The sequence below is a fragment of the Callithrix jacchus genome, chromosome 2, assembly GCF_049354715.1.
Source record: "Callithrix jacchus isolate 240 chromosome 2, calJac240_pri, whole genome shotgun sequence".
Taxonomy (NCBI): domain Eukaryota; kingdom Metazoa; phylum Chordata; class Mammalia; order Primates; family Cebidae; genus Callithrix; species Callithrix jacchus.
The window spans coordinates 188,846,061-188,864,150 of NC_133503.1; positions in this window are offsets into that span (position 1 = coordinate 188,846,061).

Here is an 18,090-nt window from a genome sequence, read left to right on the forward strand (position 1 = left end):
AAAGCCCTGCTAGAAACTAAACTTCCCCTTTCAATTTGTTCAGCAGAGGACCTGAGGCTATAAACAATCATAATCATATATGGGAAGGCAGCGATTTACCTTTGAGTAGGTTTAGCAGTGCTTGGGGCTTGATATGTTCTAAACGGAACTTTCAGCAGATTTTATGTGATTATGAAGAAAGTCCTGACATTTATGGGCCTCCATCTCCTTACCAATTAATGGAGGTGACCTGAATTTCTACCTACCTCACCTGTTCATAACAGGCATGCTTATACGGGTGTGATCAGACGTGCAATACACTGTTGGTCTACACTGGCTGAGAGGTGTCACTATATAGTTAAAAAGGAATGCAGCTGATTCTTTTTAAACAAGTGCCGAGATGCACGTTTCCACATAATACTGTTCTTTTCACATGGGTGACATGCACCACAATGCAAGAGCTCAGGACATTTACTGTAGCTCTTTTTTGGAAATGATTCCTATACTTTCTTTGGAATATTTGTGATCATCGTGTCAGGCTGATTTACTATGAGGACAGATTCAATTATTTTAAACAACTGTATTAGGGTTTTGGTTTGGCCTTAACTGAATATGGTCAAATGAACTGATGTGGCTTGGGTCTTTATCTCCTCATCTTGAATTCTAATCCTCACATGTTGAAGGAGGAACCTGGTAGGAGGTGACTGGATCATGGGGGCTGTTTCCCCCATGCTGGTCTCATGATGGTGAGTGAGCTCTCACTAGGGTTTAAAAGCGAGGCACTTCCCCTTTGTGCCCTCTCTCTCCTGCCACCTTGTGTAGAAGGTGCTTGCTTCACCTCTGCCTTCTGCCATGACTATAAGTTTCCTGAGTCCTCCCCAGTCATGTGGGACCATGAGTCAATTTAAACCTCTTTTGCTTATAAATTACCAGTCTCTGGTAGTGTCTTTATAGTGGTGTGGAAACAGACTAATACAGACCAGTCCTAGCTAGTTCTATGGAAGGCAAAGAAATTTATTCTTATTGTTTGTGGTCATGTACCATATACCAGCTAAATATCAGAAGGTTTATTATCACAGAAAAAAAGGTGAACTACTATTGGATGATGACAGTGGGCTTGCATCATCCTGTCGTGTATTATAAATTTGGATATACACATTTGGTGAAAAATAATCATATAAAAATATCTAGAATAATCATATCATAATCAACTGGCTCTCATATACAGGTAGAGGTCTCTCTGTGTGTGTGTGTGTGTGTGTGTGTGAGAGAGAGAGAGAGAGAGAGAGAGAGAGAGAGAGGAGAGAGAGAGAGAGAGAGAGAGAGAGACAGAGACTGAGACTCTTGAATGACTGGTAAACTCCCCCAAAGATAGGTTCAAAAAGGTTTGGAGAGCATCACTGAGGTAAGTTCATAACCTCTTAGAAGAATGCCTTTAAGGAGGATATCAGCAATCTGAAGTTCTTAACACCTGCTATGTTGTACTTCAAACAAATATATGGTGATGAACATCACACTTTGTGTACTAGGAACATAGCATGATTTTCTTCTGCCTGCATAATCAGATATGTGGCGTAACAGATACCTTTTTAATTTCCTCATTGAAATAAATATGCGATCATGACTGTAAACAGACACTGGTATGATTGCAGGGTTTGGTAATACCTATGGACAATGCTGGGATGATTTGGGGTGTAATTATTTCTCTCTCCTTCTCTGCCATTAGCTTTGCCTCTGCTGCTGTTAAATGCTATCCTTTTAATCAGTCTTAATTGCTTTGCCTTGCACTGAGACTTTCTTAGGGACTCCTCAGAGGCACATTGTTTTGTGGGAGACAGTTGTTTTTACTAGCTCAGACTGACTGGAGTTATATGTAGTGATATAATAATAAATTGTCTACATGTACACACACACCACGTGGGGACCCACTGATGAAAATTAGTGTTTTATGTGTATGTGATGCTTCCTTTGCATTTACAAACAGTCAGCTTAACTCTTCCCCTTCAGCTGCTGCAATGAACCTGGTAAACTTACAGAGGGGTCAAAAGTTGCACCCTCAACTTCCAAGATTCCCTTGTAATTTCCTAATGAACATATTTACTGTAAGTTCCCCCTTCCAGTTCTATTTAATAGGAAACCATACAGATCTCTAGGCTTTTAGTTCTCTTTTTATTCTGCGAATATGAAACAATCCCCACTTCCAAAAATGCATTATGTGTGAAATTGATATGTTTGTTAAGTTTAGCTACATTTTCTCTTCCTATGAGGCACTAGTGACTGTAAAAAATGAAGGAGCCCTTAGTTTAAAAATATTGATTTCCATTGGAAGGAAAAGTGGAATCAGATCCTTACTAATGTGTTTGATAATAGTTCTTCTTTGTTTAAAATTATCAATCAAAGTTTATTGACTGATTATATAGTATCTGAAATGAATATATACTGGAAACAGATCACTTATTTGAAATAACATATAATAGAGTCTCATTATAATACAGTCTCCTTTTAAATCTGACTCTCATGAGCCATTTATGCCAATCTAATCAGATCGCTTAGTTACAGTGACAAATATCCCCTCTCACCGCTGTAGGAAGCATGTAAAGCAGAAAATACAATTGTTCACACAGTGGCATTTCAATGGCAATCTATATTGACCTTGACAGTGGAATGAAAGGGCATGATACTTACATGATATAAAGTATTCTTCAGAGCCTCTGGCTTTTGTTTGTCTTTAGGTCTTTATATAAATACTATTTTTTACCTAGTTTTGCATATCCTCATTGTTTTCCCTTTTTTTTCACTTTGGACATCAGCATATTATGTCATAGCTTCATTGCTACCATAATTTACCCTACAGGTTGTCAGAGCAGTATAAATTGCTGCTATAATTTCTCTTTCTCCTGTTTGATTTCCACTGGGACCATTACAGCAGAGTGAACAGGACGGCCTTCCCCAAAAGAGGGAGCAATTTGTGTCTCAGGTCAGAGGCGATCACCCTTGCCCCATTGCATGTGGTGGCAAAGGATGATGTGGCCAGTAATGAACGGGAAAGTTGCTTCTCTTATTGAGAGCCATCTCACTATTCTTCCAGGCTGGCCTTCCTCTTCCTGTATCTCTAGCATGTACCTGTACCCCTGGCAGTTTTCTCCGGATGTGGTGTAGTACAGACTGCATTGGTGAAGGCTTCTGCTCTGGACTCTATCTATTCTTATTGCCAATTTTGATGTAATGGCATCTTTGAGCCTATTTACTCATCTTTAAAATGGGTGTAGTGTAATGGAAAGAATCTTGGGATCAGGCAGACATAGGCTCCAATTTCGGTTTTCCCTGTGACTAGCTGTGTGACCTGGAGTAGTTTCCCTCCTCTCAGGGATGTGGACTCAGTGTAGGAAGTGGGGTGTTTGAAGGGGCAGCCTCCTTTCAGAGGTTTACATTCCTCCTCTGCTTTCTTGCCCTACTGACCTCCCATCGCTCTTGTGAGTTTGGTGAAAAAACATGAGAGAACACACTTTGAAAATTGCCTGGCAGTGTCAGATGGTTTTAAATGGTGGAAAACATAATCAGAAGTATATTTTGATCAGATAATGATAACTGATGACAATGGTCACATCAAAAAGTCACTCACCCCTGGTCTGTCACAGCAACTTTTAGAAGATTCAATGTGGGTCAAGTTCCTATGTGTATTTTATTCACTTCTCTTTTCATTTTTTAATAATCCCCAATAATCTGTGGCTTTCATGGTGTGAAATTAAACCCAAATAACTCAAAAGTTATAGCATTTTAGAACTAAGGGATCTGAATTTGTCAAATGATGCCAGCACATGGCCAATAATTCAATGGAAGCCACTTACTTCCAGCTGCTTGCCAACCAGCTGCTTCAGTGTGCTGTTGTGCTGGTGAGATTCAATTTGTCTCCCCAGTTATTCTCTAGCCTTCTCTGCCCTGCTCAGTCTTTGTCCTCTGTCTCTGCCCTGGAAGGCAGATCCCTGTGGACCACAATCAAGAACCCTCCTTTGCCTTTCCAGTTGGGTTTGGCAAAAGAGAGGCACTGGGAGGGATGTTAAGAGTGGGAAGAGGGGGAGGCCAGAGTGTTTCTTCTTTGCTTCCTTGAGTGGCCTGTCTCTCTCAGTAACTTGGTGACTTCAGCCATGGTTCCTCACTCAAGGCTGCAGGTGGGCTCCTTTGACACCAATTCCCGTCCTTACCCCTCCAGCCGGAGGATTGGTCTCTGCTGTTGCTGTCCTCTTGGTGCCTCAGCGTCCCTTGTTTGTTCACTTAGCTCTTCCCATATCTCTGTGAGTGGTCCTTTTCTTCGAGCTACTGTGTTTGGCGATCCAGAATGAATTCTGTTCCCTGCTGGGACTCTGATCTTCACTGTCAGAGTCCTCAGTTCAACAAGTCCACATAGTGAGTACCTAGTGCCTCGGCTTCCTAGTCTTAGCCTCCAAAACATGTGAGATCATGACAAAGCCTCAGCCCTGAGCTGTATCTGATTGTTCCTGCTAGAAATGCTCCTAATTAATTAAACTTTTATATTTTCCCTTTCAATTTGTGGGTAGTTAGGGGGAGGGTTGAAGCAAAACTACAAACATGAAAAACATTTCATCTTCTCTAAAATTGTTATTTAAGCAGACATCCAAAGTAGTTTAGATAAGAATCTACATAGCAGATATACATATAAACTTAATAAATTTCCACACCATGAAAAACTTTTTTTATTGTTTCAATAAAATGTGATAGTTGAATTTGTAATGCCTCTAAAAAGTCCCTAAAGCATTTTAGGCAGTAGTGAGGGCATAAACTATACATACATAAAATAAGATCATTTTTATTATGTGATAAAGTCAGGGGTCATAACAGCCATCCTAGGAGGGTGTGACCTCCTCTCTGGCCAGCAGACTCTCCAGTTCTTAATGTTAAGAAAATAATAACTAAAATGGAGAAATCATTTTAAAAAATTGAGAGGAATAAATATCAATATAATACTAAACTCATCACAGTATGAAAAAGGTTTTTATATTTAAAACATAGGAGAAAGAAAAGGGTAATAGGGTTGCTCAGAGTTTTTAAGAAAACGTGAAGCAAAGTGTAAAAAGACAAAACATTTCATAGACGGTGGAAGCTGAGAGCTTTATAAGATCTCATAATTTATGCTAAGTGGCCTCCCAAACTTTTGAAAAACTGAATGAGAAAAAAATTAAAAATTACCCAGGGTTTCAAGGAGAAGTTAAATGAGTTAAATAAAAAAGACAAATAAGTAAAAAAACAAAGAAAAATAAGCTAAATAAGTTTTCTTTTTTAAAAAAAGACTAGAAATTGGCCAAGAATTAAATTTTAGAGGGAAAAGTTTAAATATATGTGGTTTAAAAAATCAGAATACTAACATAAAGCAAAGTGGTTGCAACAATTTGAAAGTACTTCCAATAATATAGAAGTTAAAAAAAGAAGAACCTTCAGAAAAAAATATGTTAATAAATGAGATATAATTCCATAACCCTTTTTCAAATGGCTTGGTGAAATAAATATTCAAGGTTTTTATTGTTTGTTTGTTTGTTACAAAAATATCCGTTTTGTTTAAAAAAGTGAGTGGATACGTGCTCCAGTATATTGCCACTAAAAAGGAACTAATATCTCAAATGAATCATCTGTAGAGTCAATGCAGAACTACCCCAAGGGATCCTAGCACTAAAGAAAAACAAAGAAAAAGCAAAATGTTTTACAGTTAATAAGCACTGAGAAATTGTCACCTTCTGTTATGGGTTGAATTATGTTTTCCCAAAAAATAGGTTGAGGCCCTAATCCAAGTACTTGTGAATGTGACCTGTTTGGACCTAGAGATTTGCAGATATAATCAAGTTTAAGATGAGGTCATTAGGGTGGGCCCTAATCCCATATTGTTGGTGTCCTTATAAAAAGAAGGACATTTGGATGGAAACAGACACACACACACACACACACACACACACCCACACACAAAGGAAAACATGTGGCAACAGAGTCAGGGACTAGAGTGTAGCAGCTGCAAGCCCAGGAACCCCAGGGATTGACGGCCACTGTCAAAAACTAGGAGGAGACAAGGAAGGATTTCGCCAGAGCCTCAGCACTGTGAGAGAATACATTTTGGCTACTTAAGGCACCCAGTTTGTGGTTCCTTGTTACTGTAGCCTTAGCAAACTCATAGAAATTCCTTTCCTTTTTCTTGTCGTTTATGACAGTGGAGTCCTGAAGGCAGGGTGCTGAGTGGTACGTGTGCTCTATTCTGGGTACAGGCAATAAGGGGGTGCATTGTTTACAGAGATTTTGTAAGCAGTAGTAAAACTGGACTAAGAGGTGGCCTGCTCTTCATTATCACTGTGTGTCAGCAATTCCAATCCACGTCAGTGATTGTCAATTACTTCTCCCCGCAAGAGTGTTGTTGGTGTCAGATCTAAACATTTGCTGCAATTGTTGAATTTTAAAAATATATATGTAAGCTTCAGATTGGTACATGGATATTCCATGTCATTTAATAAAGAAACCATTCTATTTGGAAGTTAATTTGAACTCTCAGATACACAGCTGACCTGCAACCCATACAGACTTGGCCACTCTCATTGCTTTTGGAGTAAATTTCTAAAGTTTCAGAATTGCTTGAGTGCTCATCAGGGCCAGTTTGTGTCTTCCACTCCTCTGATACTACATAGTCTTGTGTTTAAATGCTAAATTTACCCTAATCAGACATAGTACTGTAATTGTCAGGATGAAACTTGAGCTACTTTAATTCTACCTCCTTATGTAACCATTTGGAATTTTTATTGGTATTTAAAAGTTTTCAGTGTCAGGGGAGGAGAAGAGGCAAAAATTGAAAGCTGCCAGAAAGGTCAGAAAAGACATGGAAACTGACAGCATCAGGAGGCAGGGAAATACTGGGTAGAAGAGGGCGGTCCCTGGCAAGGGCCCTACCCTCAAGCCTGGACCCACGGCCCAAAGTGAGAACTTTATATCTCTGTTTCCAAAACTATGCTGGCCGCCCTGCCCACCATCCTGTACTTATAAAAACCCCAGGCTCTACTGACAGCAGAGTGGCTGAGAAGGAGAGAAGATAAGAAGCAGACGTCAGAGAAGGAGACAAGAGAAGAAGCAGACGTCAGAGAAGCAGCTTGACTTCAGAAGGACAGCTTGATGGTGGGACCTCAGGATGAGTTTGGGTGGGGATTGCCAAACTCCAGGAGAAGAATACCTTCTCACTCTGTCCCCTTTCCAGCTCTCCATCCTGCTGAGAGCCACTTTCATTGGCAATAAAATCCCCACATTTACTATCTTCAATTTGTTTGTGTGACCTGACTCTTCCTGGATACTGAACAAGAGCTCGGAATGCTGAGGGCTGTCACACTGAGCTGTTAAACACTTAAGCTGCCTGTAGATAGCCAAGCTAAAAGAGCACACTGTAACACATGCCCCCGGGACTCCAGGGGTCATAGGTTCCACCCAGATGCTGCTGTGGGGCTGCACAGTGTTCTGCTTCTGCTGGCACCCAGAGGCCCTCATCTGGGTCCCCGTACCTGCTCACCTGTGTGCTCCCCCTCTTGCAAGGGGTTGAGAGCTGTGGGCAGAGTAAAGGAGCTGCCCTGTTTATGAGTCCCATGAAGCAGTCAGGGAAAATTTCCTGTTTTAATACTGTTGTGATTCCAGGAATTTATTGTGAAATAGGATTTTATGTGTCTCCACCAAACTGATTCTTGCATTTAAGACTTTTTAAAAACAACTATTTGTAGGTCTGTGGCTTAACATGAAAGAAGCTTTTCTAAAATAAAACAAAGTGTGAGTCAATCAACTATGATTGTGACTAGATGAATGAATTTTATTATATTGCGTATTGAACATGAATATGTGAAGATCAATGTTGACTAAGTCATTGACAGATTTACAAAGTTAAGTCTGGAAAAAAGAAACAGTTATGTTATTATTCATTACAGAGATGGACCACTACATAGGCAATTTTTTGCCCTTTTAAAAAAATGCTGTCTATATTATTAAAAAGTGCCAATCCATACTGTATTAGTTTTCTAGGGTTGCTGTAACAGACTATGGCAAACTGTGTGGCTTAAAACAACAGAATAATTTTCTCTTACGATTCTGAAAACTGATAGCTTGAAATCAAGGTGTTGGCAGGGTTGGGTCCTTTTGAAGGTGCTAACAGAGGCTTCCTCTCATACTCTGTTGGCAGCCTGGCATCCTTGGCATTCTTTGTCTTGTAGACACGTCAATCTGAAACAGGAGAATTCCCTGATCCCCTAGTTGGACTTGCAACAGGGGTGTTGGAGCATACAGAAAGGCAGGTGTAGATTTTTGGGCTCCAGCACAACAGTGGCATCTAGGGGTGTGTTACAATTAATGCTCTTTTAGCAGTTGTCACTTGTGGATGGCTAAGTGCTCAACCAGCTCAGTGGAGAGTCAGAGTGACAGCCATTTACACCCTGCCCTCTTGGTACCTGGGTCCTTGTCTGGCATCCAGGAAGAATCAGGTCACATGGACTTGAAGGATGGTGAATGCAAGGATTTTATTTAGTGCTGGAGGTGGCTGTCAGTGGGATGGTTGGGGAACTGGAAAGGGGATAGAGTGGGAAGATGAGTCCCACTAGAGTCCAGCTGTCCTGCCGCTGATCTCCGTTTCGAATGTCCCCAGCTGAACTCCTCTCAGTGTTCACAAACTTCCTTTCTTCTTTCCTTCTCTGCTGCACCACTCTGCCACTCTGCCACTCTGCTGCTCTTCTGCTCATAGAGCCTGAGGTTTGGGATTTATATGGGTACAGGATGGGGGGCATGGTGGGCCAAGAGGCAACATTTGCGCACAAAAACAAGAATGCCTGTTCCCATTTAGGGCCATGGGTTTCCATGCTTGAGGGTGGGGCCTTTGTCAGGGACCACCAGTATTTCCCTGCCTTCTGTTGATATCAGATCTATGCTTCCATCCTCACATGTGTTCTCCTCTGTGACTCTTTCTCCTCTTCTTATAAGGATAGATTATTAGCTTTAGGGCTCACCCAGTTAATCCAGGATGATCTTATCTCATGATCCTTCACTTAATTACATCTAAAAGACTGTTATTAGAATGAGGAATGGGCTATATCTTTTGAAAGGCCACCATTCAACCCAATACAGTGACTGGTTTTCTGTTTTTTACTATAATACTTAGTTTATATTTTGTTATTTTAATTTTTATTAGCACGACTTTTTTTTATACAAACTCCATAAAAGAAAAATCTCACTGTCTTTTTCTTTTTGAGCCATTATTATAATTTTAGTTTGTAATTATTATTAAAAACACTAAAGATAATTATGAGGTATAGAGGAGAAGGGCGTTATGAAAGTTTCTGGTCTGAATGTCAAGTAGCTGGATGTGAATTGCTCATGGGCTGCAGGGTCAAAAGAACAAAACAGAAAGAAGAGCACAAGCTGGAAATTGGAGGGTTGAGAGAAGCCTTGACGAATTCAGCAGTGTGTGAAGTGTGTGTAAGGTCTCTCTATGTAGACCTTACAGACGGGCTTTAGAGTCTGCCAGTCTGATTCATAACCCCAACATGCTGCCCTTATAGTAAGAGCTGACCTTAGCATCTGTGACAAAAAGGTAAATGCCCTTGAGTTCAACCAAGCACAGAGACTTTGCAGAAGAGGGTACAGTGTAGGAAATTCATAATCATCTTTCTCTTGTGTATGTAGGTACGTCAGGATTCTCTAGGAAAAAGGAACCAATAAACATATATATATATGTTTATTGGTTCCTTTTATATATATATGTATATGCACACATAATCATTTGTCACTTAACAACAGGAACATGTTCTGAGAAATGCATCATTAGGCAATTTCATCACTGTGTATACATCACAGTGTACTTACATGAACCTAGATGGTGTAGCCTACTATACACCCTAGGCTATGTGGGTACAGCCTTTTGCTTCTAGGCTAAACCTATACAGAATGTGACTTTGCTGAATATTCTAGGCAACTGTGACAGAAAGGTAAGTATTTGTGTATCAAAAAATATTTAAACCTAGAAAAAGTACAGTAAAAATAGTATTATAATCTTATGGGACCACTGTCATATACGCAACCTTTCATTGAAAGATTTATGCAGCATGTGACTGTATATAAAAAGAGATTTATTGTGAGGCAGTAGTTCACATGATTTTGGAGGCTGACAGATCCCACGATTTTTCATCTATGAGCTGGGAACCCAGGAAAGTCACTAGGGTAGTTCTAGTCCAAACATAAAAAGCTGAGAATCAGGAGTGCCAGTGTCTGAGGGCAGGGAAGATGCATATCCAGCTCAAGCACAGAGGGCAAATTTGCCCGTTCTCCACATTTTCTATTTGAGCCCTCAATGGATTGGATGAGGCCCACCAAATTAGGGTGATCTTTTTTTTTTTTTTTTTTTTTTTTCAAAAAAAGAAATGGGCTCTTACTGTATTGTTCTGGCTGGATTCAAACTCCTGGACTTGAGTGATTCTCCTGCCTTAGCCTCCTGAGTAGCTGAGACTACAGGTATACTACAGTTTCTTTTTCACTCAGTCTACTTGTTCAAGTGCCAATATCTTCCAGAAACACCCTCACAGGCAGACCCAGAAATAATATCATACCAGCTATCTGGGCTTCCCTTGGCTCAGTCAAGCTGATACATAAAAATTAATCACGATAGTAGGTATACAAACATAGGAACTGTGTGAGCTCTGGAGTCCTGGCAAGAACAAAGCCAATCCTGGCTGCTTAGGGCAGAGGAACATTAGGGTTGAGAAAAGTGGTCTTGAAAGAAATAGAAGATATGAGAGCACTGGGGTGACGAAGGAAGGAGCCAGCTCCCTTTGCTTATCGTAGCATTTTTCAGCTCTGACGACAAAAATGGAAGATGAAAGAACAATGAATGACGTAAATGATTAGTAAGATATAATGTCAGTAACAAATAGTCCTTTAATGAAGAAGTCATCCAAAACCCTTCATTTTTAAAGTGGAAATGGGAAGTCCACAGAGGTCAAAGGCGTTACCCAGGAAGGCTCTCGCATTGGTATGGAAGCCAATACTCCACGATGCTGGAAAGGAACTTTCAGCACTGTTCAGTGCATTGTCATCATCTGACCTGGAGATTTCCCTTAACTCCTTACCAGGTATTTATGAAGAATATCTGGCCCCAAGCAAATATATTTATGCAAAGATTTCATTTATACTCTCAAATTTTACTGTAGGAAAAAATCAAAGTAGAAAAAAGTCAAAAGCTAACTGAGTCAGATACCATACTATTCTCAAAAATATTTACCTCCTATAAAGTTAGTCTCAGATATGTTAAATGACAACCACTTAGAAATGTATTACATAATTCTTTTAATAAAATGTAAAATCCAGAGTTAATAGCAATATATATTTTAATGACACACATTTATTGCTACACATGATTCATTGCATACATTAAGTATGAAGTTTCCAGTGTGCAACAATAAATGTGATTTATGAGTTGCAAATTAGTGTGAAGTCTATTTCTTATTCTATTGAGGACAGTCTCAAAAACCATCAAAACTTAGAAAAAAATAAAAAATAATTGAAGATTTATTTGTCAAATCATCTTTTAGATCTACAAAATATATTTTAAAATAAAATTTATATTTACATTTCCATCATAGTTTACTAAAATGAAAGGTGTAATTTTAAGGCTTTTAAAATTTTAATCACCTGAGGTTTATCAGTATTTTTTATGGTTTTGGGTAAATAACTTTCTTTTGTATTTTTTTAAAATTAAAAATTAATTTTGCCTATTATAAAATCAGTGAATGTAAGTTATAAAAACCTTAAAAATCAAAAATTAGAAAATTAAAACATTTCCAACATGAATAGCATTTTAACAAATGTAGCTTTAAATTTTTTACATAAACATTTTTTAACAAATGAAATAGTATGTTATATAATGTCCAGTAATCTGCCTTTTGGTTAGTATTTTCTACTTTTTCATGTAAATAAAATCGTGTCCCATCTAGTATACACACCATATTACATACAGTTGCCCCAGTTATAACCAGAATGTCTTTACAGCTGGTTTGTTCCAAGACAAATCTACCTCAAGACCATACATTGTTTCTTGTCATCATGTTAATTGTCTGTAATCTAGAACATGGGCTGCAGGCCCAATCCATCAGGCTGCCTGCTTTTTGTAAACAAAGTTTTTTGAAAACACAAGCACTCTTATTTGTTTAAATATTGTCCATGGTTGCTTTTTCTCTACAAAGGCAGAGTTGAGTAGTTGTGTCAGAGGCTGGATAGCCCACAGAATTGTAAATATTTACATCCTGACCCTTTTCAGAAAAGATTTGCTGACCTCTGATCTACAACAATCTTCTTTTTTTATGACACTGAATTTTTGATGTGTCTGGGACAGTTGTCCTTGAAAATGTCCCACTTTGTGGACTTGGCTGTTTCTTGCAGTATCTTAGTGTATTATTTTTATTAAATATTTTTGCTCATTCTGTTACAAAAATCTCAATACCTTTCTTGTAGACTGAAAGGACACATTGAATGGAATGAATACAGGCAATTCTCTGGTCCTGCCAATTTTTTTTTTAGTTTTTTTTTTTTTTTCCTGACCTTTCTTTAACTGGGGATAAGTCTTTTCAACGTACTAACAACAACAGAAGTTTTAGTATGAAAATGCCCTGGGAGAAAGTGTAATGGAGGAGATAGCATGAGTAAATGGCTTGATTTTAAAGCAGGGCATCATGGGGGATGGAGAAGATAAAGCAATGTTGGAAACTCAATCATACTAAGGTATGAATAACTGATAAGACCCGAGTCTATGAGCAATTGAAGCCAGCAGCCTACAGGATGTTTTTGGTTTCCTGAAAGAGTAGAAAGAACAACTATAAGGAAGAGAACTTTGTCTATTTCAAAATTTTTCCTGGGGCCAATTCTGAGCAGTAACTATTGAGCAGGTAAGACGATTGCCCATGTTTCAGTCTTCTCTGTAGGTGGCACTGAATAGTCACATAGAGAATTAAGGAAGCTGTATCACTTGCTTGGCAAAATTGTGATTAGATTTTTATCCTGTTATTTATAAACTCCAATTATCCTTTAAGAGTCTGTTTTCTTAAACTCATAACATTCTGTATTATTCAATGAATAATTTGAAAACTATGATACAGTTTGTTACAACACCAGCTTTTCAAATACCAGATCGTTATTTTGTGACCTTGGATTATAGTGTGTTGACTGACTTCTGTCCAAAGCCGAGTTTACTAGACTTCCTGCAGCAAGGGAAATCTTCACTTTATCTTAAAAGGAGGAAGTTAGGGAAGACGTTTTTAAAAATAGGGTTTGGAGATCTGAGCCAAGTGGTTTAACAGGGCAACATCAATGGCATAAAAATATAGGTTCGGCGAACAGAACAGAGCCAGGTCCTGAGGATACGCTGTTCGCATAGGTGAGCATGTTGTTCTGATAGGAGAGCTGTTTGCCCAGATGAGCCAACTATTTGTCTTGATAAATTGGCTTGCAAGGATTTCCTGAAGCAAATGGTGCAGTTAATTATTGGTTTACAGTCTTATCTTCCTGGGATGAATTACCTGAAACAATTAGGTCATATTGACATAGGTGGTCTCTGTTCTCAGTCCCAGTGGTTGAGTTTTGTTGACTCAGGTGGTCTTCTATCTCAAGCACTTCATAAAAACTGAAATTAAAAAAAAACTATGATGTTAAATTATTGCCTTGTTTCTACACACTTATCGGAGGTATTTGTTTTGGGTTTACCAAAATTACATTGCAAATTTTCCAATTTACTCTCTCCGTAACTATTTTATTTTGAGTGACCTGATTTGCTATTTATAAAAACAAGTATTAAAGATATGAGTATACTGCATCTTTTCTTTAGTAATAAGCATAGCCTCTTTCGACAACTTTTTAACTTTTATTTTTAATCTCTGTTGGTACATAGTAGGTATATATATTTATGGGTACATGAGATATTTTGATACAGGCATGCAATGTGAGATAATCACATCATGGAGTGTAGGGTATCTATCTGCTCAAGTATTTATCGTCTGTGTTAAAAACAATCCAATTAAACACTTTAAGTAATTTTAAATTTACAATTAAGTTGTTATTGACTATAGTCCTTTTATTTTTCTAAAAATAGTAGGTCTTATTGAATCCTAGTATTTTTTGTACCTATGAGCCATCCCCAGCTCCAGACCTCCCAACTACCCTTCCCAGCCTCTGGTAACCATCCCTCTACTCTCTATGTCCATGAGTTCAATTGCTTTGATTTTTAGACCTCATAAATGAGTGAGAATATGTGATGTTTGTCTTTCCGTGCCTGGCTTATTTCACCTCATATAATAATCTCTGGTTCCATCCATGTTGTTGCAAATGACTGGATCTCATTCCTTTTATGGCTGAATAATACTCCATGGTGTGTATGTACCACATTTTCTTTATCCATTCATCTGTTGATGAACACTTAGATTGCTTCCAAATCTTAGCTGTTGTAAACAGTGCTGTAACAAACATGGGAGTGCAGGTATCTCTTCCCTACACTGCTTTCCTTTCTTTGGGTTATGTACCAATCCAGCAGCAGGATTACTGGATTATATGGTAGCTAAGTGTTTAGCTTTTTGAGGAACCTCCAAACTGTTCTCCATGGTGGTTGTGCTAATTTACATTCCAACCAACAGTGTACAAGGGTTTCCTTTTCTCCATATCCCTGCCAGGCTTTGTTACTGCCTGACTTTTGGACATAAGCCATTTTAGCTGGGGTGAGATGGTATCTCATTGTAGTTTTTAATTTGTATTTCTCTGATGATCAAGGATGTTGAGCAGCTTTTCATATGTCTGTTTGCCATTTGTATGTCTTCTTTTGACAAATGTCTATTCAAATATTTTGCCCATTTTTAATTGGATTGTTAGATTTTTTTCCCATAGAGTTGTTTGAGCTCCTTATGTATTCCAGTTATTAATCCCTTGTCAGAGAAATAGTTTGCAAATATTTTCTTTCATTCTGTCAGTTTTCCCTTCATTTTGGTGATATCCTTTGCTGTGCAAAAGCTCTTTAACTTGATGTGATTGCAAACTCTTATAAATTAAAAGAATACAGTTAAGCCACCTTGCTCATCAAAGGCTTCTGAAGTGTTGTTTCTAGTAAAATATGAAGATGAAATCTGTTTTTGAAGAAATATTTTAAAACAATTTTGCCAATTACTTCTTACTTTTTATTATAAAAATTGCTTTTATGATAAAACAATTTTGCCAATTATTGTTTCTTTTATTATAAAAATTATTTCTTAATATACTTTCTACAAAAAATAAGCAGTTTTTCATTCACACTTCCTGTCACATTTAACAGATATTTATTGGGTATCTACCATTTGCAAGGCACTGTATGAAGTCTCTAGAGAATACAAAGGGGAATTTTCCCAGGGCCTTCCTTCAAGAGCTGGTAGTTTAACAAAATGTGTGGCACAGAAAATTATAAATGAAATGAGTGGTATGTAATTAATAGGAATAATACTAAGTACTTCCAAGTGATGGTCTTTATGCATAATTTTTAAAAATTAAAAAGTGTGTGATTTTCATGCATATAGAATAACATGAATCAGAAGTTTATTAATGCATTAATGAGGGAAACACTCAGATGAATAAGGTGGTTCAAAGAGCATTTTGAAGGACTGGGTATTTATAGGCACTTTGAGAAAAGAATGTTAGCATATAATGGGCAGGTGAGATCCAAAATTAGTTAATGTCCTGCAGGGCAGCAAAGTCATAACTTTGAGGATGATCTTTTCTACCAGAATAAAATCGACAAGTACACATATAATTTCACAAGAGCCTAAACCCTTAATTAATAGTAAACAGTAGCCTCAAATATAGGCACTCCCCAAAGATAGTTAAATAATCTTTTTATGAGCCAACTATATGTGACATTGAAAGTAGTATTTTCATGTGGGAATTCCTAAACAATGTTTCTTGGAAATGTTATTCTAAATCCTGTCCCCTTCCAAAAATCAATCAAGATAATAGAAACAGGGAAAAGCATAATTCTCCTGTAGGAATTACAGCTTGATGGGCACAGTGGCTTATGCCTGTAAACCCAACACTTTGGGAGGCTGAGGCAAATGAATCATTTGAGGCCAGGAGTTTGAGACCAGCCTGGTCAACACAGTGAAACGCTGTCTGTACCGAAAATACAGAAATTAGCAGGGTGTGGTGGCACGTGCCTGTAATCCCAGCTACTTGGGGGCACTGAGGCATGAGAATCACTTGAAGCTGAAGGCAGATGTTGCAGTGAGCAGAGATTGTACCACTGCGCTCCAGTCTGGGAGACACAGTGCGACTCTATCAAAAAAAAAAAAAAAAGAAAAGAAAAGAAAAGAATTAGAGTTTAACAATCTATATAGAGACATATTTGGTTCAGAAGAATCCACTGACATCAAGCAGAATGCAAGTGTAGTGAAGTGAATGATTAATCATATGCAGAGTAGAAGGTTAAGGTCAATGCTTCTAGGAATCAGCAAAGTTTTAGACAATTTTCCTAACAGACATTAGCCTGAGGATCAGAACCTCAACAGTGGATTTTCCCACACTTAGGTTCTCTTTCAGCTTGGCTGTGACTTGATCAATACCTATTAGCCGTTGGCATTATGAACAGGCAAGAAGGGAAATGGGATCTTTTAGAGATAGGAAGAAAATTGGTTGTGGGGAGGAAGAGTCTGGGCAGAATAATTGTTTATTTTTTTCTGAACTTGGACAGCATAAGAAGAAATAGATCAGACTCTATTATATATCCATGAAAAAACCAAAACACTAAAATCAATACTAACCCTATTTACTCATGAATTCATTCAGTCCTTTGTAATCAGTTCTTATTCTCTAGACTCTTGGATCAGTAATTTGCTTTAATGACATTTTTTGCTTCTTCTGCACTAAAGAGATTCCTGGATATCTTGACTGTCCCTGTCTCTCTCTCTATAATCTCCTGACTCATACATATATAAATGAAATAAAGAGCAAAAGCATTTATATACACGCCAAGACTCTCCATTAATTAATTCAGTTTCATTATAGTCTAAGGTGTAAAGCTATCTAGGGACCTTGAAAATTAGGTTCAAGCTGACATAGTACTAAACATTATTACTGCTTAAGAATGTTTGTTAGAATTTTGTTTAAATTTATTTGAACTCATGGTTTTGTTTTTTTACATCCTAAGTATGATGTAGAAGTAATGTTAGCTATGTAATCAATAGAGTAATATTAATAGCTTAGAAAATAAGATTAGCTGTTTCTGCATGAGAAAGCAAAACCAAATAAAATAAAACATACACTTGAATTACATGTCACACAGATAAGCCCAAGGAAAAGATACAGAGTGGCTATTTTTAAAATTAATTTTTAAACTGACAAATAAAAATTGTATATATTTATCATGTACAACATGAGGTTTTGAAATACGTTTATATTGTGGCATAGTTAATAAAGCTAATTAACATATCTATTATCTTATATACTTAATTTTTTTGTGGTGAGAACACTTAAAAATCTACTGACTTGGTGATTTTCAAGGATACAATACATTGTTATTGAGTATACTCACCAAGTTGTACAGTAGATCTCCTGAACTTATTTCTCTTGCCCAACTGAAATTTTTTATCCTTCTCTGTTTTCTCAAATCAAAATTATTACATCAGTCTAACTTGTCCAAAGATTCACCTTCAATATGTGAACCTGAATTCTTGTTTAAAAATAGCTTCTAAGCCAGCAGTTTCTGAGATGAGTTACTTCTTTATTTTCAATAGTTAAGTAATCAAAGTATTAGAAACTCAATTTCTTTATTTTCTGGGAATTGTGGCAAATAATGAATTTTATATAAGTACATATCTATTTTTATAAACCAATCAAAAGTCCTTTAACCGAAGAGGTGTTATAATCTACCTTAATAATAACCTCTGGAAGTAGGAGGACATTTATAGAGAGGTAAAGGCCTTTCTCAGTTACAGACACCCAGGTACCCAAAGAGCTTGTGGCTGTGGCCATAAAGCCACAGGGCCTACAGGTCAGGGTGAGCACAGACATGTGAGACTTACCTGTCTGGGTCTCACAGAGCAATTT